At 52.4% G+C, this 20796-nt stretch overlaps 1 protein-coding gene across 9 annotated transcripts in view; it reads left to right on the top strand.

The window, feature by feature from the left end:
- RIMS3 (regulating synaptic membrane exocytosis 3) overlaps window positions 1–20796 on the top strand; it is a 35363-nt gene continuing 14567 nt past the window's right edge. The window contains exons 1-4 of one of the 9 annotated variants that reach the window (XM_070045483.1): window positions 3–138; window positions 14849–15021; window positions 19366–19468; window positions 20602–20771. The gene's annotated coding sequence lies outside the window, so the exon portion shown is untranslated. Of the gene's footprint in view, window positions 139–3532; window positions 3626–14848; window positions 15022–19365; window positions 19469–20601; window positions 20772–20796 lie in introns of those variants that run through there. The other 8 variants (XM_070045481.1, XM_070045482.1, XM_030867794.2 and 5 more) reach the window with 8 other exon arrangements.

Here is a 20796-nt window from a genome sequence, read left to right on the forward strand (position 1 = left end):
AGGCCGCAGCGCGCCTGGGACCGGGCCGCGCCTTCCGCCGGGTCCGCGGGGCGGGGTCCCAGAGCACCTGCCCCGCCTTGCGGAGTCGCCTCGGCCAGCGGAGACCCCTCCGTGTCTGGACCCCGGCCCCACCTTCGGGTAAGTCAGTAGGCCTTGGTCGCCTGGGAGTGGACGTGGGGAGGGGGTTGCGGAGGTCTGGGGGACCACGGGGCGGGGGAGGGGTCTCTGGTCGTGAGGCGCCACGTAGGGATCTTAAGTGTGCAGGGTCTGGGGCGGCGGTTGCGGGGGCCCGGGGGCGGAGCACAGTGTGTGTGATGACTCTGGGGGGCTAAGGTATGAGAAGGGAACATGAGGTGTTTGGGGAAGCCCGGAAAATGGAGTAGAAGGCCCCAGAGTCTTGAGTTCTTTGCTGATGCTCGGAGCACCTGGGGCCCTGATCTTCAACAGCATTGTCTCCCATGGCATTTTTGGAAAGTGCTTAGAATCTCTCCTGGAAAGGGAGCTGGAAGGCAGCCTCCCTTTCTCTCTCCTGCCTGTGCCCTGGTTGAGAAGCTGGCCACTCTTTCCTCCCAGTGAGGCACCATTGTGGTGCCCAGAGGACCCCTACCCCCCACCCTATGAAAGAAAAGGGGTGATGCCCATTCCAGCCCTAGGGTGGGGAGAGGGGGCTTCTGGGAAGCTGGGAAAGGTAGTTGGTCAATCAACGGTGGGAAATCCAGGGTTCAGGGAGGTTTGGCAAGACCCTTGGGGGGCAACTTGGGCACCCTCTCATGCAAGGGGAGGGTGTTTTCACCTGCTGGCCCCCAGGCTGCCTGGACCCATGTCCACATCACCTTTTCTGGATAACCCATCCCTGAGGAGTGGGTTTCTTCCCAGTACCCTGGAAGGCCAGGGAAGGCCCATAGCTCTTGTGGTCCTGGATGGGGTGGGCAATGCCATACCAAGGCCAGAGAACAGAGGCACTGGCTGCACTGCCACCTGGGGGCTGTTTGGATGTGGCCCTTCGTGGGTGGGGAGCTGGGTGAATATATCAGTGTCTAGCCCCAGCCCCAGGGGTGTTGTCTGGATGTAGAGAAGAAGGCTGCTGCCTCTTTGGTCCTGTCTTCTGCCTGTGATGACTTCTTCTGTCTGGGCTCCTTGAGTTTGGGGCCTGAAGTGGTGAGGAGAGGGCCTTTTTGGGCTAGGCCTGGTCACCAAGGGGTTAACTAGCCAGCCCCACAGTTTCTGCCAGCCACCAATTAGTCTGTAATCAGACAGCTGCCAACTGTCCCTAGGGGCATGTGGGCAGACTAATGGGGCATTCTCTGGTGGAGGTGAGGGGGTGGGGGAAGGGGTCTGTGAAACCTGTGCTCAATCCAAGCTTCGTGCCCTTCAGAGCTTGTTTAGGGCCCACAGACCCCTTCTCCGCCCTCTGTGCCAGCTGCTTGGCTTAGGGACCTCCAGCCATGGGGTTCGATACCTACCCAACCTTCTGCAGGTATGAAGTGCAGAGTCAGGCAAACTTGGCTTCAAACCCAGGCTCTGCCACTTTCTGGCGATGCACTATTGAGGAAATCGCTTCCCCTTTCTGAGCCTCCTTCGTGAAACAGACCCACCTTCTAGGTCAGCTGAGAGGAGTAAATGAAATGGTGGATTTGAGCTGCTTAGCACAGAGGCTGGCACTCAGGAGACCTCAGTAGGTAACTGCTGAACTCCTGAGCACCCCCTGTGCCAAGGACCTGACGGATGGGCAGGCAGGAGCCAGGGGCTGAGCATCCAGCAGGGACCAAGGTCCCATCCCTCGGGGCATGCGGTCTCAGCGGGCCAGGCCTGAACTCTTCTCTCTCCCTCCCTCCTTGCTCACAGACACATCTGGTCTCTGCACATAATTGGGTTTTACTCTGCTGAGCCCAGGGCTGAGCTGCTACTTTCTGGGCTCACCCTGTTCCTAACCAGGTGATAAGCTCTGTGGGGTCTGTCAGGGGTCTGGGTGATGTCTGCAGCTGCAGCAGCAGCTGGCCCTTTAAGGAGGGAAGAAAACAATTATCCAGCCTGGGCATTGCATCAGCTGGAGCCTGGAGGGTCCCTGGGGAGGAGGGGGCAGGCTGGTGGTTGATTTCATTAGTGCCATGTGAGAACTCTCACCCAGGTCTGCCCCACTCCCAGGCTGCCGCCTTCTCCCCAGGGCGGCAGCCCAGCCCCATTGCCTCCCCTACCCCACCCCGGGGGCATCACCTTGGAGGACTCTGTGCACGCCCATGACACGTAGAGGGGGCTGTAGGGAAGTGTTTGTCACACTGGCCTTCTGCTGACTTGGGGTTGCAGGATATGCCTCCTGTAATGGCATTTTGCTGACCATGGGGGTGTCTCCGCCACTCGTATTTGTCTGACCTGGGAACTGTTTCTCCCCCACTGGCATTTTGTTGACCCTGGGGAGGAATGACTTCTACATTGGCCTCTTACTGACGGTGGAGCTGTTTCCTGCACTGGTGTTTTGCTGACCCAACAAAGGAGCTGTGCTGCCTGGGCTGTGTGTGAACGGAGGCCACGGGTTAGAAACAGTTGTTCTCTGGTTGGAGGTGAGCTGCCTGGGAACAGTGAGTCACAGCGGCAGAGAGGGCTCCAGGTTCTTGGGCACCAGAGAGACCTGGGTTCAAGTTCCGCATCCTCCACCTCCACACTCTGTTATACTTCAGGTCTCAGACACCTCTGGAAAAATAGGAGTAATTTACACCCATACTGCCCCACCCCCATCTGGAAGGTGCTTGGCAGATTAAATGTCATAACTGGATGTACAGCACCCAGCCCAGGACTGGCAGGTGGAGGGTGCAGGCTGCGTGATGATTCTCTTCCCTTTGCAAGTTTGGGCTCCTCACACCTTGAGTTCAAGATGCCTGGACAAGAAAAGGAGGGTTGAGGAGGAGTGGAGAGAAGGGGAGAAAGAGTGCAAGGCCCTCCTGCCTCTGTTGCAGGATGATGTGCTCAGACGCCTGATGTGCTAAGCACTGTGTGTCAGGCAGCTCCTGCCTCCATGGAGCGGGCATTCTAGCTGGGAGACGGCCCAGAGCATGTGACATGTGTTGAAAGGAGAGATGCAGCGACGGTAGCGTGACAAGGCGTTGAGGAGGCAGAGAAGGAGGGAACTGGGTGTGCTAAGGCCTTGGTGATGGCGGGAACAGGACTGGTATGGTGGCGAGGGCAGGAGTCGGGGAGAGAGGGAAGAGAGGGGGCAGGAGTCAGCACAGCCAGGCCAGATCTCCTGGTCTATCTAGCAGGATACTTTCAACTTGGGAATTATCCTGAAGCCGATGGCAGCCTCTGAAGGATTCGAAGCAGAAGCAGCAGGGGCTGATTTCCAGAGAGTGTGGGCTGGGGTCTGTGGCCCTCAAGCAGATCCTTCTCAGGAGTGACCTTTTGCCCTCTCGTCCCCCCTTCCCTGTGCCCAGGGAGCAGGTTGTTTATGTGACTCACCCCAGGAGGGAGGAGGCCAGTCCCAGTCCCTCCAGCTCCCTCTCTCTGGGTCTTGTTGATGAAATTTATCTCTTGGGCCCAGGTTCTCCCAACCTCTCTGGGGAGCCAGAGGACAAGAGGCAGGGCTTTGGCACCAGCCAGGCCTATATTCACATCCCAGCTCTGCGGTTCTGAGGTGGGTAACCTCTGGCAAGGCACACCTGTCTCTGAACTTCAGTATCCTCAACTATAAAAGGGGGTTGATGTTATCTGTCCATGGGAAGGATAAAATGAAATTCCAGATAGAAATCACAAAACCCTATTGCAATGTCAGTTGGTATTTTAACTCTCTTGCCGGGGGGTTGACACCACCTTTGGGCCAGGCCCAGGCCTAGGGCTGACTGGGGGTGGAGGCAGGGTGAGATTCACCAGTCTGTGGTTGCACAGGGCAACCTGTGCTTAGAAGGACCCCACGCTTAATGTTTGACTGTCACCATCTTGAAATTCTTAATAATTTTGAACAAGGGATACTGCTTTTTCATTTAGCCCTGGGCCCTGCATATTATATGGCCCCACAAATTGGGTTGGAATAGGAAGAGGCAGGGAGCGACACAGACCTGCACATAGTCCCCAGATGGAGGAGGGGTAAGACGGAGGGCATGACTAACTGTCCCAAGGTGGGTGGGATGTTAATAATAGTAACATTTATTTAGTGCTTACTGTGTGCTAGGTTCTCTGCTAAGCACTTGACATATTCCTCTTCAAACAGCCTTATGAGGTAGGTACGATTATTATTTCCTATTATTCATCTATATTATCGTATAGATGAAGAAAGTGAGATTCAGGTTCTCGGCCAAAGTCACACAGCCATCAAGTGCATAAAACCCAGGTTGTCAGATGGGAGAGCACGTGCCTGGACGAGGCATGTCCAGTCCTGGACATACCTGGACTTCACTAGGATGAGGCACCTCCTAAGCTGGGTGGGTCTGAAGGATAACTTGGAGTTTGCCAAGGAGGAAAGAGGTGTGTGGGGAAGGGAGGGCTGTCTCATCCCGGAAGTTCCTGTGCTCAGGAGTGATACTCGGCCAGGAGGGGTGGAGCCAAAGCCAGATGCTTTCCAGGGCTGAGAGAGGAAGCCTTTGGGTTTCACGGTTCTGCTATTCCCAGCTCAGAGCTTCCGGTCACTCTGTGCCCAGGCCCTGCTGCAGCCGTGATTCCTCAGAGCTGCCCTGTATTGCCTACTCTTCCCCCACTCCCAGGTAATCTCACTTACCTGACTTTAATGCCCTCTTCCGGGCTCAAGACCTGCAAATCTAACTACTTCTTGGACCACATTTAGATGTCTCATGATCAGTCTCAGGTCCAAACTCAGGTCCCAGCTCTGTCTGCTGGCACCTGCTCTGCCTCGTGTCCCTAGCTCATCTCTGCCACCACCATCCACCCACTTGCTCAAGCTGGAAAGCTGGAAGTCCTCCTGGACACCTCCCTCTCCTTCACCCCCACATTCCACAGCCAGTCCTCAGCAAGTCCTGTTGGCTCTCCTGAATCTCTCTCCCCAGTCCGTCATCTCTCTCCTTGCCCACTGCCCCACTCCAGACCAGCATCAGCTCTCACCTGGACCACTGTGACAGCCTCCTAACTGGTCTCCTTACATTTCTGTTTTTGCCCGGCTTCATTTCAGGTTTCATACTGTAGTCAGAGTGATCTTCTAAAGATAAACGTTTGATTGTGTCATTTCCTTGCTTAAGACCCTTCCAAGATTTCTTGGAATAAAAGCCAGACTGACGTAGCCTGCGAGGCCCTGTGGGATCTGGTCCTTGCCTACCTTTTTGGATCATCTGTACCAATTGCCCTCTCCCTGAGCTGCAGGACTTTCATACATGTTGTTCCCTTATCCTGGAATGCCCTTCCCCTGCTTATCTATCTCCTTCAGATAGATACCAGCTTGAACATCATTTCTGCAGAGAAGCCTAAACTGGAAACTAAACATCAGCCCCTTCCATAGGACCTTGTGTTCTTTACGACACTCGTCACACTTGACTGGCCTTTCCTCATCTCTCTTTCTTGCTGGACTGTGGACTCTGTGGGGTCAGGAATCCAGTTTTGCCTGGCCCCAGCACGTAGTAGGTAAACAACGAATTGTTCTGTGGATGAAAGGAATAGGTGAATCATTGCTGCAGCATCCTAACTAGCCTCCCTGCCTCCAGGCCTGCCTTTTCCAGTCCTTTCTCTGTATAGCCCCAGAGTTCTAAAACACAGAACTGACCCTGCTACTTAAAATACTTCAATAGCTCCCCGTTGAGGGCAAGAAGGGCCTCAGCTTCTTAGCATGGGATTCAAAGCACGTTATGATCTGCACCCGAGAGCCCCTCCAGCCTCATCTCCCCTGCTTACCCCCTCCCCACACTTTGAACTCCTGTTCTTCTAACACATCAGGCTGTTGTTTTGTGCCTCTGTGCCTCTGCCCTCGTGGTTCCCTCTGCCTATAATGCCTCCGCACCCCTGCTTAGTCTCCCTGGAGAACGTCCTTCATTCTTCAAAACCAGCTCGGCTGCCACCTTTGCTGGGAAGCCTCTGAGGAGCCCTCCCGGCCCTCCCTGGGCAGAGTTGGCGCCCCCCGCCACCTCAGCCACATCCACACAGAGTCTACATCTTTTCCTCCTTGTGTCCCATGAAACTGAGCTCTTCTGGTGCAGGCACAGAGATTGTTCATCTTTGTGCCTCCAGCTCCCAGCTTCTCCCCTGTCCTTAGTTAGGTCTTTGCTTGTATACAGAAACCCACTCAAGCCAGCCTCAGTAATAAGGAAGTGTTTATTACGAGAACACAGGGGGTTTGGGGGAACTGAGGAGTAGGAAAATCGTTAGTCTCTGGAAGGTGAGACCTGTAGGCCAGGAGAAATTGAAGCAGCTGCTCTCTGTACCTTGTTGGCTGCCTTCACCTTTCTGTCTCCACACACTGGGTTTTCTCAGCTTCTCCAGATAATGGACCACTTATAGTTCCTGTATTTCATCCCTCAGTTCCAACTACATTCAGAGATAGAACCCAGGGCTTGGCAGATCCAAGTCCAAACTCCCAGGAGAGGATCTGATTGGCTCTGAGGGGGTCAGGTACCCACCCTGGTCCAATCAACTGCAGCCTGCAGGGAAGGAAAACAAAGTCAGACATGCAGACATGGCTCTTGTTTGTTTGTAATCTGGGCAAGTATTATACTTCAAAAGACATCTGCTATAATTCTTACAGTGCCAGGTGGGCCTGGTCCCAGCCTTCCATCTGGACGGCACCTGGTGAAAACAGACCTGCATCGTGACTTCAAGAGGAGTCTTTTCCGGGGGCAGTAGCACCCAGGGCAGGCTCCAAAGAGCCTGTCAAATGTCATTCAGAGGCCTGAGCAGAGAGTTAGGGAGATGAGACCCTGATTTTCTCACCTCTCTTTGGAGTGGGGGAGAGAGGGATGAGGAGGGCGTGAGCTGTCAGGACAGTTCTCTCTGCCAAAATCATATTCATCTCCTAAGACTCAGCTCATTTCCTTTTCTCAGTGAAGAACCATGCATGGTAGTTCCTGCTGTGAGACTCCTATTAGATGGTAGATGTAAGGACAATTTGTAAATAGAGAACTGAGCAATTTCTAAGGATTGTTATTATGGGAATGGAATGTGGCAACAGGGTGCCAGCTTGCCACCAGTGCCATCCAAGCTCCTACAGGAGGCAGGCAAGCCTAGAACTTCCTTCCCAGCGTGAGCATGGTCCCTTCAGTGAGACCTGAGATGACTTTCAGTGGCTCGTGCACATGCCACTGCATGGCATTGGCTCACATACTGAGAAAGTTGGTTCCCTTTCAACTCTATCAAGTCCAAGTTTGTCCCAGGAAGGAAGTTGTCAGTGCCATGCTGGTGTGTCTTTAACAACTTTCCAACACTTGCTGCCCTTCTTTTTTTTTTAATTTAAAAATTTTATTTATTTATCTATTTATTTATTCTATTTTTGGCTGTGTTGGGTCTTTGTTGCTGCACACGGGCTTTCTCTAGTTGCGGCGAGCGGGGGCTTCTCTGTTGCGGTGCGTGGGCTTCTCATTGCAGTGGCTCTTCTTGTTGTGGAGCACAGGCTCTAGGCACGTGAGCTTCAGTAGTTGCAGCCCGAGGGCTCAGTAGCTGTGGCTCATGGGCTCTAGGCGTATGGGCTTAGTTGTTCCGCGGCATGTGAGATCTTCCTGGACGAGGGATCGAACCTGTGTCCCCTGCACTGGCAGGCGGATTCTTAACCACTGTCCCACCAGAGAAGTCCCTGCCCTTGCTTTTAAATAGAGATCTTGGGGAATTCCCTGGTGGTCCAGTGGTTAGGACTCGGCGTTTTCAATGCCAGGGCCTGGGTTTGATCCCTGGTCGGGGAACTAAGATCCCGCAAGCTGTGCGGTGTAGCCAAAAAAAAAAAAAAAAAAAAAAAAACCGGAAAACCACAGAGATCGTGACTGGCAGCTCTGTGTAGCTAAACTTTAATAATATAGCTTTGTTTTCACTGTACTTATTTTCCTGTCATTTTCCATTTATTAAAATTGGTATTGGCTTTCCATTTATAGTAGTAACACAAAATTTCTCTTTAAAATAAATGCATTTAACTTAAAAGTGCCAATTTTAAGAAAATAATTGATGGACCTTACAGGCCTATGGAGATTTGGCGTAAACCACTGAGGGACACACAATGTTATGTGGATAATGCAAAACTGGGACGTTGTACAGGGACGTCAGGGATGTGGACCTAGATAATCTTTAAGATCCCCTCCGCCTCCCTGGAGAATTTGGGGGTCTCTTATGCTGTACCAGCCTACTCCGTTCTCCTCACCTTGTACCCTGGCTTGGGTTGCTTTCAGAGACTCATGCTGTGATTGTCCCGTAGATAGGAGAACATGGGCTGCTTGCTTGAGAGGGGAGCTTTTGGAGTTGGGGTGTCTGGATGGGGGTAGGATGCCTCTCGCCTCTGAGGCAGGACTTGGGCACTCCTGGGTGGGGGCTTTGCGGCGGGGGGGGGGGGGGCAGGAGCTGCAGACTCCACAGTCCTCCAGGTACCCATGCACAACATGGGCCTTAGGGCCTCCCAGAGGGCAGGAGTCCCAGGGAGTGCAGAGGCTATGGGGGCCATGGGTGAGGGTGAGGCTGTCCCCAGGGCTTGGGGCCCAGGGACGGCAAAGCCAGGAGACTTTGGGGTCTCAGAGGTCCTGTTCTCCTTGCTCTCCCCTTTCCCACCTCTTTGTGTCGCTCACTACCTGCCCCTGGAGATGGGGCAGCAGCCCCAGGGGGCCTCAGAGGACACAGAGGATTTATCCACAGGGCCCAAGACCAGGGCCAGGTGGGCAGGAGGAAAGTCCTGCCTGCCCCTCCCCACTCCCATGTCCACAGCGGGAGGGCAGGCCTTGGCTCCACGAGGGGTGGGGGGCCTGGGTAGTGTGGGGCGTGTGCTTGTGTATCCATGGTGAACGTCTGAGGGTCTCTGTGGAGGCATATTGTGTGTGTGTGTGTGCACGTGTGTAAGAGAGAGAGTTTGTACGTACGTGCGTGTCCGTGGTGAAAGGACCTCTGAGTGATATGTCTGAGGGTCTTCGTGGGGAGGCTCTGTGCGTTGTGAGTTTGGGCATGTGTGGCAGGGTGTCTTGTGTGTGATGTGCATGTGGGTCTGTGGTGAATGCGTCTCTGTGTAATGTGTGTCTGTGAGGCATCTGGTGTGTGTATGTGTGTGTGTTGTGCGTCTTGGTGGCTTGCACGCTGGGTGTGGTGTGTGCCTGTTGTTTTGTTTGTGTCGTCGTCTTTGTAGAGCGTGGCTGGCTCTGTGGTGTGTCCGAGTGGCAGTGTGCAAGTGTGTGGCGTGCACCTGGGGCTTTGTGCTCCAGAGAGGGTGTGGGGGCCAGGGGCGTGCCTGGGAAGGCAGAGTGCGTTGAGGGCAGTGTCTGTCTGGGCTGGGGCCGAGGGTATGCTGGCTTCCCGGGAGTGTCCCCAGGGTGGGCGGCGGGCGAGGGCGGCGCCTTCCTGCTCAGCGCGGGGTCTGGTAACCGGAGCCCCTTCCCCCATGAAATATTGATCCTGCCTAGCGGCGGCCCTGGCCAAATAAGGCCAGACCCGCAGGGAGCAGGGAGAGCGGGGTGGGGTGGGGGGGGGGGCGGCCGCTGTCCGTGGTGCTGCCGCTTCCCCCTCGGCGGGGGCGTTGGCGCTCAGGCTGGGGCGGGACTGGGAGGGGGTGAGATTTCCCCATCCACCAACACCCTCAGCGGGGCCCCTCCCTCTGAGGATGAGCTAGCCTGTCCCTCTCACCTATCTGTCAGTTCTACCACCCTTTCTAGGAAGGGGAAACAGGGACCAAGTGAGTATTTGGCGGGGGAGGGGATCCAGTATCCCTCAGGGCTAGGGTTTGCCTGGGACAGTCCTAACTTACACTTGTGGTTCTGGTGTGATTGTTAGTAGTGTCTCTGTTCACTCTTTGAAAGAGTCCTAATTGCATGATAAATTATGTGCTCCCCAGCAATGAGGCTTTGCCCCAAAGACTTCTTCCCCTGCTTCTCTGCTCTGCCCCTGGGGGTTCTGTAGTCAGTGGGTGTGCAAAGTGCGGTGTGTGTGTTTGTGAGTGGGGATACTGTCTTTCCTGTGCTTGGGCTGAGCTGGAATAAGGGCTTGGGAGCCCCAGGCCCCTTGGGATCCTGCTGCAACCCAGACCCTCCCCAGGGAATCCAGCTCCCTTCTCTACCAGTCCAAATTCTGCTTTCCATTCAGGCTGTGCTTTTGTTCAGGCCTGGGCTTCCTTTGCCCTCCTACGTCCTGGGCTGGGCAGGCCTCTCCTTGGTCTCGATGTCAGGGTGCGTAGGGCCTCCAGGTTGGCCATCTGTGTATTCACGACATCTTCTCTGAGTTCTCCTACTTTGACTTGCTGATTCTCCCTCTTCCGGTGGATTCCATTTTCCTCCTAGCCCTAACTGTAGGTATTACCTCCCACCCTTTCCTCACTCTGTACCCTCCTCCGGGCATTCTCCTTCCTTTCCACACCTCACTTTTCCCTTTTGGGAACACACCCAAATCCTGCCCACTCACACTGCTCTCCTGAACTCCAGGGAATCTGCTTACCTGTCCAACACCTCCATATGGGAGTTGCAAAATTATCTCATCATATCTAAAATAGGGACTCATGTTTCCCTCAAGCCAACTTTTCCCTCCAGGACCTCACGCTGTGGGGATGGCTCCTGCTCACCCTTCCTGTAAATCATGTTGGATTCTGGTTTCTGCCCTTCCCCTAACCTTGTCCCATCGCTAACTCCAGGCAATCCCCCAAGCCCTCCCACGACTCTTGCACCCCTTTCCTCTTTCCACCGGCACTGTCTGAAGCAGGGCAGCCCTTCTTACCTGCCTCCTGACTGCTCTTCCTGCTGTCGGGCTTTGTTCTGATCCTGCACTGTGTTGGATTGATCTCTGTAAAATGTTACATCTAAACCATGTCAGATTTCACTCCCTTCAGGATTAAAGCCAAACTTCTTAGCCCTACATTCAGAGCCCTTCTTTGGCTGTTCCCAGCCTATGTTCCCAGCCCTCTCTTCCACAGCTGCACATACGTCCTGCTCCAACTGCACTGCTCTGTTCACCAGCCTCTGAACATACCATTCTTTCTCTGGACCTTCCCAGCTAGTTTCCACCTCTTTCCTGCCACCTGTACCTCTCTAAATCCCACCCACCTTTCATGGTGCTCTGCAGAGAATTTCTCCGTGATGCCTGCCCTGGTCTCCCCATCCTGAAGTGTTCACTCTTTCTGCAGAACAGCCAGGGTGTTTTATCTTTACCTCTCAGTGCTTTGGGTGGTCCTCCGACCAGCAGCGTGGGTATCACCTGGGAGCTTGTTTGAAATGCAGACACTCAGCCTCCACCTTCCTGTGACCCATGGAATGAGAATCTGCACGTCAGTAAGATCCCCAGGTGATTTGTGTGCACATTGAAGTCTGAGAAGCACCGGCTGGTGCCTCCACTGAGGGCGGCATCTTGCTTCTGTTCGGGAGTGCCTTCAGCCCCAGGGTGTTCTCTAGTGGCATTCTCAAGTGCCAAGTCTAGCAGCCCCTGTCAGGCAACAGCTGCCACATCTGGCCACAAGTTATGAGAGGGGCTGGGTGATGGAGATGGTCAGGAAGCATGTGCACTCTTCCTGGATGCTTCCACCTGGAATCTATGCCCCACAAGGCTCTGGAGCTCAAGCTCTGTAAATCCACTAGAATGACAGGAGGAGGAATCAGTTAATCAATAAAAAGACAGTTATCAAGCAGAGAGCAGAACTTTTCCCTCTTCACAACTACGCATTGGTGGAAATGTCTGTTATTTTAATGTATTCCAAATAAGGTCACATCCTGAGGTGCCAAGGGTTAGGACTTCAACGTATCTTTTTTTTTGCAGGGGGGCGGTGCACAGTTCAACGCACAACAGGCAAGGATGGTATAGGGTCTGGGGGAGCATGACAGGGGGACTAACCTTGTCTGCAAAGACTCTCCTAGGACATGCCATCCAGCCTGGGACTGAGCGCTGAGTAGGGATTAGCCCCCAAAGGTGGTGCGACACATACCAGGTCCGCAGGACACGAGGGTGGGGACGGACTGGAGAAGAGCTTTCCAGGCTAGCAGGAGACAAAGTGGCACTTTTGGGGAATGAAAAAAATGCAAGTGTGGCTGGGATACGGAGGAGGGGCAGGAGTGCGAGATGAGCTGGGTCACTTCACTTGTGGGCCTTGTGAGGGGTTTTTACTTTCTCCTGAAGGAAACGGGGAGCTACGGGAGGCCGTCCCACAGGAGGGATTCATTCTGCCTTGTGAGCCATCTCCTCACAAGACTGAGCTGTCTGAAGGCTGAGTCGTTCCTCTGTGAACCCAGTTCTGAGGGAAGACTTGCGGCCATGTCCTCAGGAGCCCCCTGGCTGAGAGAAGACACACGGCAGCCCCGTCTGAGGAAGGAAGGCCTGGCCATGGCCCAGCAGCCCTCAGTCCAAGTGGGGAAGACGAACCTTGCCCTCAGGAGCCTTGTTCTGAACAGGAGACGGGGCTCACCCAGCTCTGGGTCTGCCTCACCCTTGGGTGTCCCGAGTCCTTGGAGTCTGGAGGACACAGGTTGGGCCCAACCACCCAAGCCCCTGCCCTGCTGTGAGGACTATGTCTGAGAACGTGTCCAGGGCAAGTGCGTGACCCCTATGGGCCCCTGAGGCCAGAGGCCCTGAGGCTGGGGGAGACCTGAGCACCCTGCTCTCCTCAGGAGATGTCTGGTTCTTGCCTTTGTATCGGGACCCAGTCTATCTGCTCAACCCATCCCTACCACACACTCAGAGGGCTGCCCCTTTACTGTGTGTGATGGGAGAGGCCCCCACTGCCCAAAGCTGCCTGTCCCTTCTTGCCTGGGCTGAGTGGGCCAGGCTGGGTGGAGGAGAAGTGGGTCAGCTCAGTAGCCATGGCGACCGCAGCTGCTCCCAGCCAGCCTTCTCATCTCCTCGCCACCGACCTCACGATGACATCCTTTGTTCGGCCTGTGGGGATGGGGGCCAGAGGGGTGAGATTGGGGGCCAGAGTAGGTATGAGTGTGTGTGTGTGTGTGTGTGTGTGTGCAAGCTCACACAAGCGCCTGCTCAGAGCTGGTGTGCATGTCTGGCTAAGGGACCCCACAGATCCAAGTAAGACACTTCCTGCTTTCCTGCCCACTGAAGGGATGGGGCTCTTCATGCCTCTGAGCTGGGCAGGGGCTGGGGGCCGGGGGAGGGGGTGTGTGTGTGTGTGTGTGTGTGTGTGTGTGTGTGTGTGTGTCTGTCTGCCTGCCTGTGGCTGTCAGTGTGGCTACTTCTGTGTGCTTTTGTGTGGATGAGTATCTTAGGGGTGTGTGTGCATGTCTGTGTACACATGTGATTGTGTCTTTAAGTGTGTATCATTTGTGTGGGTCTGCATGGTGTGTAATCACACACTTGAAATTCTGTGCCCTGTGCCTCTCCCGGTTATGTGTAGTGTGTGTGCGAGCCTGGTTTGGAGGAGATAAAAGTCACATAACCAGGAGAGGAGCTGGCAGAGTGCTCCCTACTCAGGCTGGGTGTGCTCCCTGGGTCCAGCTTACCCTCCCCCACCATGCACCAGCTCTGTCACCCACCTGTCTCTCCCTGAGGGGGAGAGTGAAGGCTAGAAACAAGGGATACCCCCACCTTCTGTAGATGCAGGTAAAAGAAAACCAGTAGTACCTCATGAGCTGGTTCTCAGTTGGTGAGGCAGCACTGTGTTAAGAGGGATTCTGAGGTTAAGTCTGGCCTCTGACATGGGCACAGATTGGCATGAACAACGTGGTGGGCAGCCCTAGTGCTAGATAAGGGTTGGGGCAGGGGTCTCCAATGCCAGATGCAGCATCTGCTGAGGGACCAGGAGCTGAGATGCTGGCAGGGAAAAGCACAGCTTCACATGTCAGCTCCCACCTCAACTGAGAGGTGCAGGAACCCAGATCCCACACTTATCCTGCGCCCAGGGCTGGAGTGGGAGGTGATCCTATTCGTCTCCGAGCCTTCCCAGGAAGTGGTTGCACCTGGTTGCAATCCAGACTCATAAGCACCAACACCTGTGAAGTCCTTTACCATTTACAAAGGCACATTATAAATGGTAATAATATAATTGCTGAGCATTTAGCATGTACCAATCCTTATTTTTGTAATATTTCATCTAAGAATCCTAAGGTGGGCATTATTATCCCAACTTGAAAGATGAGGAGCTATAGGCTCGGGGGGTTGTTAAGGACATTGCCCTGGGTTATATGGCTTGTAAGTGACAGGTCTAGGTTTTGAACTAAGTCTGTCTGCCTCCAAAGCCTGTGCTTTTAATTACTGTGCTTTCCTGCTCCTCATTAACCCATCTGACTCCCAGTCCAGCCCGGAGAGTCAGGCTGGGTCCAGATGGCCAGTAGACTCATTTTATAGAAGAGGAGATGAGGGTTCAGAGAAGCTGAATGACCTGCTCAGGGTCACACACTGTGGGTGGAGCCGGGAGTTGGCCCCCTGATACACCCCCAATACACACACTCCTGACTGATGGTCGTGTCACATTGTGTCTGGGGAGGGACACAGACCCCATCGGTCAGGGAGAGGACAGAGGAAGAATAGGGTCTGAGCTCCTTAGCAGTTGGACCTGGATGAGTCCCTTGGCCTTAGCACCAGCAATTTAACATTAAAGTGCCTAAAGGCAAAAAAAAAAAAAAAAAAAAAAAAGTGCCTAAAGGCAGATTAGGGGACCCAGGAGTTTGGACAAGGAGGAAACAGCATCAGAGAGTTGGAATGATTTGCTGAAGGTCACACAACTATCTCCAAAGTCCGTATCTTTACTCCGCAAGCTACTAGAATCACTGGAGGACACATGTCCTCTCTAGCCCTTCCTCTAAGCTCCCCTTTTTCCTTCCAGACTCTTATCACATCACCTCCTCCTGGAAGCTACCCTGATTGTCTTCACCTCCTTTCTTGAAATCTGGTGTCTCAGAAGTTAACAGAAGGCTTGTGTAAATGCCCTAGGTGTGTGCTGTTGGGAGGGGCACAGCCCCCTGTGATGGGAACACCACATTCAGATTCATCAGTTTGGTGAGTTTGGGTTGTCTTCAAGGTGAGAGGTGGGGAGGAAGCACCTGACAGGTGATGTAGGACCTGGGAGTTAGGAGTCTTGGTTTGTAGCTCTGGTTTTGTCAACAGCTTTCTTTGTGACCCTGGGTGTGTCTCTTTCCCATTCTCTCTTTTTTTTTTTTTTAAGATGTTAAAATTATAATGTCATATCATCACAATAATCTTTTTTTCCCCATGATTAGCTTTCTGGTTTTTTTTTCACACACACACACTCTATTTTATTTTTACAAGAGATAAATAAACTGACACCAAGCATTGTAAATGCATGACCACAACAAAAGCAACAATGACTGCAATTACCAAACACGAAACACACTCATACTATGTCGTAATATTGACATTCAGTCCAGTAATCCTCCACTGCAACAGCTCCTTTACTTTTTTTTTTTTTTTTTTTTTTTAATTTATTTTTGGCTGTGTTGGGTCTTCGTTTCTGTGCGAGGGCTTTCTCTAGTTGCGGCGAGCAGGCGCCACTCTTCATCGCGGCGCGCGGGCCTCTCACTATCGCAGCCTCTCTTGTTGCGAAGCACAGGCTCCAGACGCGTAGGCTCAGTAGTTGTGGCTCACGGGCTCTAGTTGCTCCGCGGCATGTGGGATCTTCCCAGACCAGGGCTCGAACCCGTGTCTCCTGCACTGGCAGGCAGATTCTTAACCACTGCGCCACCAGGGAAGCCCCGCTCCTTTACTTTGCAGTGAAAATTGATTTGTATATTTTTTGCCTCTGACTCCTTGTGGGATTTTTTTTTTATTCAAACAGAAAGTCACAAAAATTATAATCATCCTCATCAGTTCACTCAGTCCCATGTAATTAATTTTTTTTCATCTTGATCTTTTGTTAGCACTTTTATGAATTTATCAGTTTTTCCATTACTCTTTCCCATTCTGAGCCTTGATTTCCTCCTCTGCAAAATGAAAGGCGCAGGTTGGAATAGGGAGGCAAGGCAGTTTGACCTTATGAGCTGGTTCTCATCAGTTGGTGATGCAGCACTGTGTTAAGAGGGATTCTAAGGTTAAATCTGGCCCTGATGAGAAAGAGAGAAGGATTAGTGATGTCTGCTGTGTGCAGAGGATAGGCGGGGGTGGTAAGAACCTTAGGAATTTGCCATCCCTTATAGCCTAACAGCCCATCACTCTGTGACAGATTCCTTGGTCTTTTCTGTTGAAAGGGTGGGTAGCTAGTTTCATCTTGGGCTTTTGGATAGCCTTACTGATGCGCAAAAAAGGTTTATTAACTTGGTTAGACACACGGTCAAAAGGACCAAGGGGCCCAGGGTGGCCAGGCAGAGCCTGGAGTCCTGCCATTGTCAGGAGTCAGGAGAGGTTTTGGGAGCTTTTCGGGTACTGAGACCCCAGGGTAGAGGTCAAACGTTGAAGGCCAGAAAGAAAACGCTAGGCTCCTTCCTTGGGGAACTTGGAAGGTATCTGCTGGCATGGAGCTTGGCAGGAGTGGGGGGCAGTAGGAAGGGATCCCTGGAGGGGACGTCCAAGCTGTGGCCATAGATGCTGCTATAGCAATAGATGGGAGTCAGCAGGGAGAACTTCAGAGTAAGGTTTCTGTGACCCAGCAAGATCATGGGAGGGTTTCCTTCCATCAGGAGCCATGACCTGGATTGGGAAAGGGACAGTCCTGCTCAGAGGCAGGGAATTGTTGAAGTGACTTTTGTAGAAATTCATTCAGCAATCTTTTAGAACCACCAGGATGTGAAGTGCTGTGTTCTGTGTCCTGCCGGCCCCTCACCACTCTGCCACCATATCCACCTGCTGCCCCTTTCCCATCCCTGTGGTCTGATGGCTGGGGGCGCTGCTGTGAGTACGACTGCCTTCCTCACAGGGGCCAGGTAGTTGGCTCTGACTGGCTCTCTGTCTTGCCCGTCTTGAGCCAGGCTGGCTGCCAGAGAATCAACCAGAGCCCTAATTCTGAGCCTGCTGCTGCCATGCGTGTCAAAAGGACTCTAGAGAGCACGTCATCTGACCCCTTCAGTTTACACACAGATGAGGAACCCAGGCCCAGAGAAGGTCACACAAAGAATCTAATCTATACAGTATACATTCTAATCCCACCTCCTGATTCTGAACTCTCCCAGACTGCCCTACCCTGGACTTGGGACCGGGGGGCAGGCCCTAAGGCCTGGGTCCAGTGCTTTGGGTCAGTCTCAGCTCCTCCTGTCCCCGTGGGGGTAGCCCCTGCCTGCTGGGCCCTCCTAAACATTCGTCAGCTCTCCAGGCCCCCTGGGTGATCCCCGGGTGGTTAAAGATGAGAATGTGGCTGCGGATGGTGCAGAGTCCTGGACGTCAAACCATCTGCTTGTCGGGTTCCATTCATTATTCATGAGGAAACATGAGCCCCTGGCTTGGCAAGGTCAAGAATTTTGTCCCTTACCCTCTTTCCTTCTCTTCCCCTGGGAGCAGTGTTCTTGAGCTTCCTGTCGGCAACACCAGGGAAGCAGTTGCTTCTCCAGCTGTGGTCTGAGTGGCATCTCTGCTGCCCCTCAGATGCTCACGCCAGCCGTGGGAACCTGGGCCAGAGTGGGTTTTCTCATCACAGATACTTTGCTTACAATTTTCTCAAAGAACCTGGAGACCCGGGGCAAAGCCTGAACAGGAGGGCTGGGCCCCCCTCTTTGGGTGAGCTCTGGGGTGAAGGAGTAGGGGCTGCTGAGCGTGTCTGTCTCTTCGTGGAAACAGGAAACCCGGAAACAGGAGTCCAGGCCTGGCCACTTCTTAGCTGAGTTGGATGGGCAAGCCCTTAACTTCTCTGAGACTGGGTTTTCTCATCTGTGACGTGGAGATAACTACACATGTAACAGAAATACTTTAAGGAGTAAATTAGGCTTTTGCTCTAGCTGGTTCAAAATATCAGATAAGCCCTCTCCCACCGTCCACCAAAAGACCATGCACATACCCAAAAAAACACACAAACTGGCACTAGAACTGGAAACTAAAGAGATCATCATAGGCCCAAGTCCAGGGGGACTTTCCATTAGCTGCAAGGTTGATGGGGGATGGATGGAGAAATACAATCTGAGACTCTGCGTACATCACAGGGCCAGCGAGAACAGTCTAGACAGCCACAAAGAAGTCAAAACATGGCTTCAACTCATCCCTACTGTCAGCCCTCACTCACCAGGCCGGCGGGAGCCGTGCTGATCAGGAGCCCAGGTGGCCATTCTCGGCTGTCTGGGGACTGTCTTCCTCTTAAGCTGGAGTGGTGCCTTCCCTTCCCACCCCCATCTCCCCTCTCCTTTCTATGTCCTTTTGAAAAGTCGGATTCCTCAGGGTGATGGGGCTCTGAGCCCTGGGATGGGAGCTGCCCTGGGGAAAGCACTGGGGGCTACAGCAGAGCTGGGAAGGGCTGGGGGCGGAGCCTGCCTGCAGCTGTCTCTCCTGTACTCTGTCCAAGCCTAGGACTTTCAGCCAAGTTGTAGAGGGCGACAGCGCGAGATCCCACCTCTGCAGTAAACAGAGCCACGGGCGCCTGCTGCCCTGCTCCCCAGAGTGACTTCCAGCGCCCTCTGTCCTCTTTCCTAGCACTCATCGGAATCGCCATTAAATATTTAATTGCATAACTAGTTATTCACTGTCTGTCTCTCCTGGACTGGAGGCTCTGGGAGGGCAGGACGAAGTTGGCCTGGCTCACTACTGTATCAGTGGCACTCAGCAGAGGCCTTGGAATCTTAGGGGTTTAAATTTTTTTTAACATTTTTTCCTCAATTTTATACTCAGAGAAAAAATATTTTTCTTTTTTTTTTTGGCCGCACCATGCAGCTTGCAGGATCTTAGTTCCCCAACCAGGGATCAAACCCGTGCCCCCTGCAGTGGAAGCGCGGAGTCCTGGACCACCAGTAAATTCCCCCCAAAATATCTTTCTAAAGTATATTATTAAGTAAAATGATGACCTTTAGCATAAATATAATACTTAAAACTTGGGATCACTTGTGGTGATCATTTTGTAATGTATAGAACTATCAAATCACTATCTTGTGTACCTGGATCTAACATAGTGTTGTAGGTCAATTATACTTTAATTTTTAAAAATGAATAGATAAAAATTTTTAAATTGCCTTGATTATTTTAGGACATCCACTTGCCAGTTTCTACAAGAAGGCCAGTTAGAATATTGACTGGGATTGTGCTGAATCTATAGATAAATTTAGGAATAACTGACATTTTATTTTTGGAATAGCTTTTTTAATTGAAGTATACTTGATGTACAATATTATATAGGTGTAAAGTATAGTAATTCACAATTTTTTAAGATAATATCCATTTATAGTTACTATAAAATATTGGCTATATTCCCTTTAGGTATTTGTTGAATGCAGCATTAGAGAGAAAATTTGTCTACTTTGGAAAGGAATTTGGCAACATATTCCAAGAATCAGAAAAATGTTTATGCTCTCAGTTTTAGGTAAGATGCTTTTGGATGTAACAGAGAACCCTGAGTCAAACTGGCTTAGGCAATGGAAAACACATTGTCTCACGTAGCAGGAAGGCCAGAGAAGGCAGGCTCCAGGTTGGCCTGAGGTCCTTTCTGTCTCTGTGCTGTGCCACCCTCAGCAGCACTGGCTTCATCCTAGGGTGGGCTCTCTCTCGGGAGAGAGGTCTTAAGGGAGGAAGGGAAAAGACAGACAGACAGAGGGAGAAGCACCCACCTCTCTTGTAAGCCTGGAATCCAATGCCCTTAAGTCAGATTGGGCCAACTTAGTCACATGCCCACCCTTGGACCAGTAAGAGTTACCAAGGTGAATGCCACTCACTGATTGTTTTAAACAAATCAAGATCTGCCTCTAAAACAAGGGATGAGGTGGACAAAACCAGAGCTCCGTCAGGAAGCAGGAAGTGAAAAGCTACCAGTGGCGTTCACACTCGCTAGCCCAGTCACCTCATTTCCAGGAGTTGATCCTAAGGAAATAAGCAGATAAAAATCAGTGGACAGGGCTTCCCTGGTGGCGCAGTGGTTGAGGGTCCGCCTGCCGATGCAGGGGACGCGGGTTCGTGCCCCGGTCCGGGAAGATCCCACATGCCGCCGGAGTGGCTGGGCCCGTGAGCCATGGCCACTGAGCCTGTGCGTCCGGAGCCTGTGCTCCGCAACGGGAGAGACCACAGCAGTGAGAGGCCCGCGTACCGCAAAAAAAAAAAAAAATCAGTGTACAAAGATCTTTATTGCAGTGTTGTTTAAAAGACAGGAGAGAAAGGGAGAGACAGAGAGAGAGAGAGAGAGGGAGGAGAAAGTTGGACTTGATCTAAGCAGTAGCTGTATTGAAATATTTAAGTCAGTCATAGTGCCTCCACACAATGGAACATACTGGTGGCATTTAAACATTTCTACAAAGCGTTAATAACATTGGAGAGTCTTCTGATATAACATTAAATGAAAAAGAGCAGGATATAAAATTGTATTGGCAGTATGAGTTCAGTTATTTTTTGAAATGTGTGAAAAAGAGACTGGGAGGAAATCGGCTAAGATGCCTGTAGTGGCTGCCTCCCAGTAAGGGTGATTTTCCCTGCTTCTTTACACTTTTCTGTCCCACCCGCTTCAAGCAGGAGGACCCCTTCCACAGTCTGCCCAGGCTGGAGCCAGTTTTGTTCTGCCTGTTCTCATTTTTGGCTGTGAAAACAACAGTCACGCTTACTGAATATTTACTCCGTGCCTGATACCGTTCCAGGCACTTTGACCTGCGCTAATTTAATCCTTACAACAGTCCTACGAGGTAAGTGCTTTCATTTCTCATTTTG

The sequence above is a fragment of the Globicephala melas genome, chromosome 1, assembly GCF_963455315.2.
Source record: "Globicephala melas chromosome 1, mGloMel1.2, whole genome shotgun sequence".
NCBI classification, from domain to species: domain Eukaryota; kingdom Metazoa; phylum Chordata; class Mammalia; order Artiodactyla; family Delphinidae; genus Globicephala; species Globicephala melas.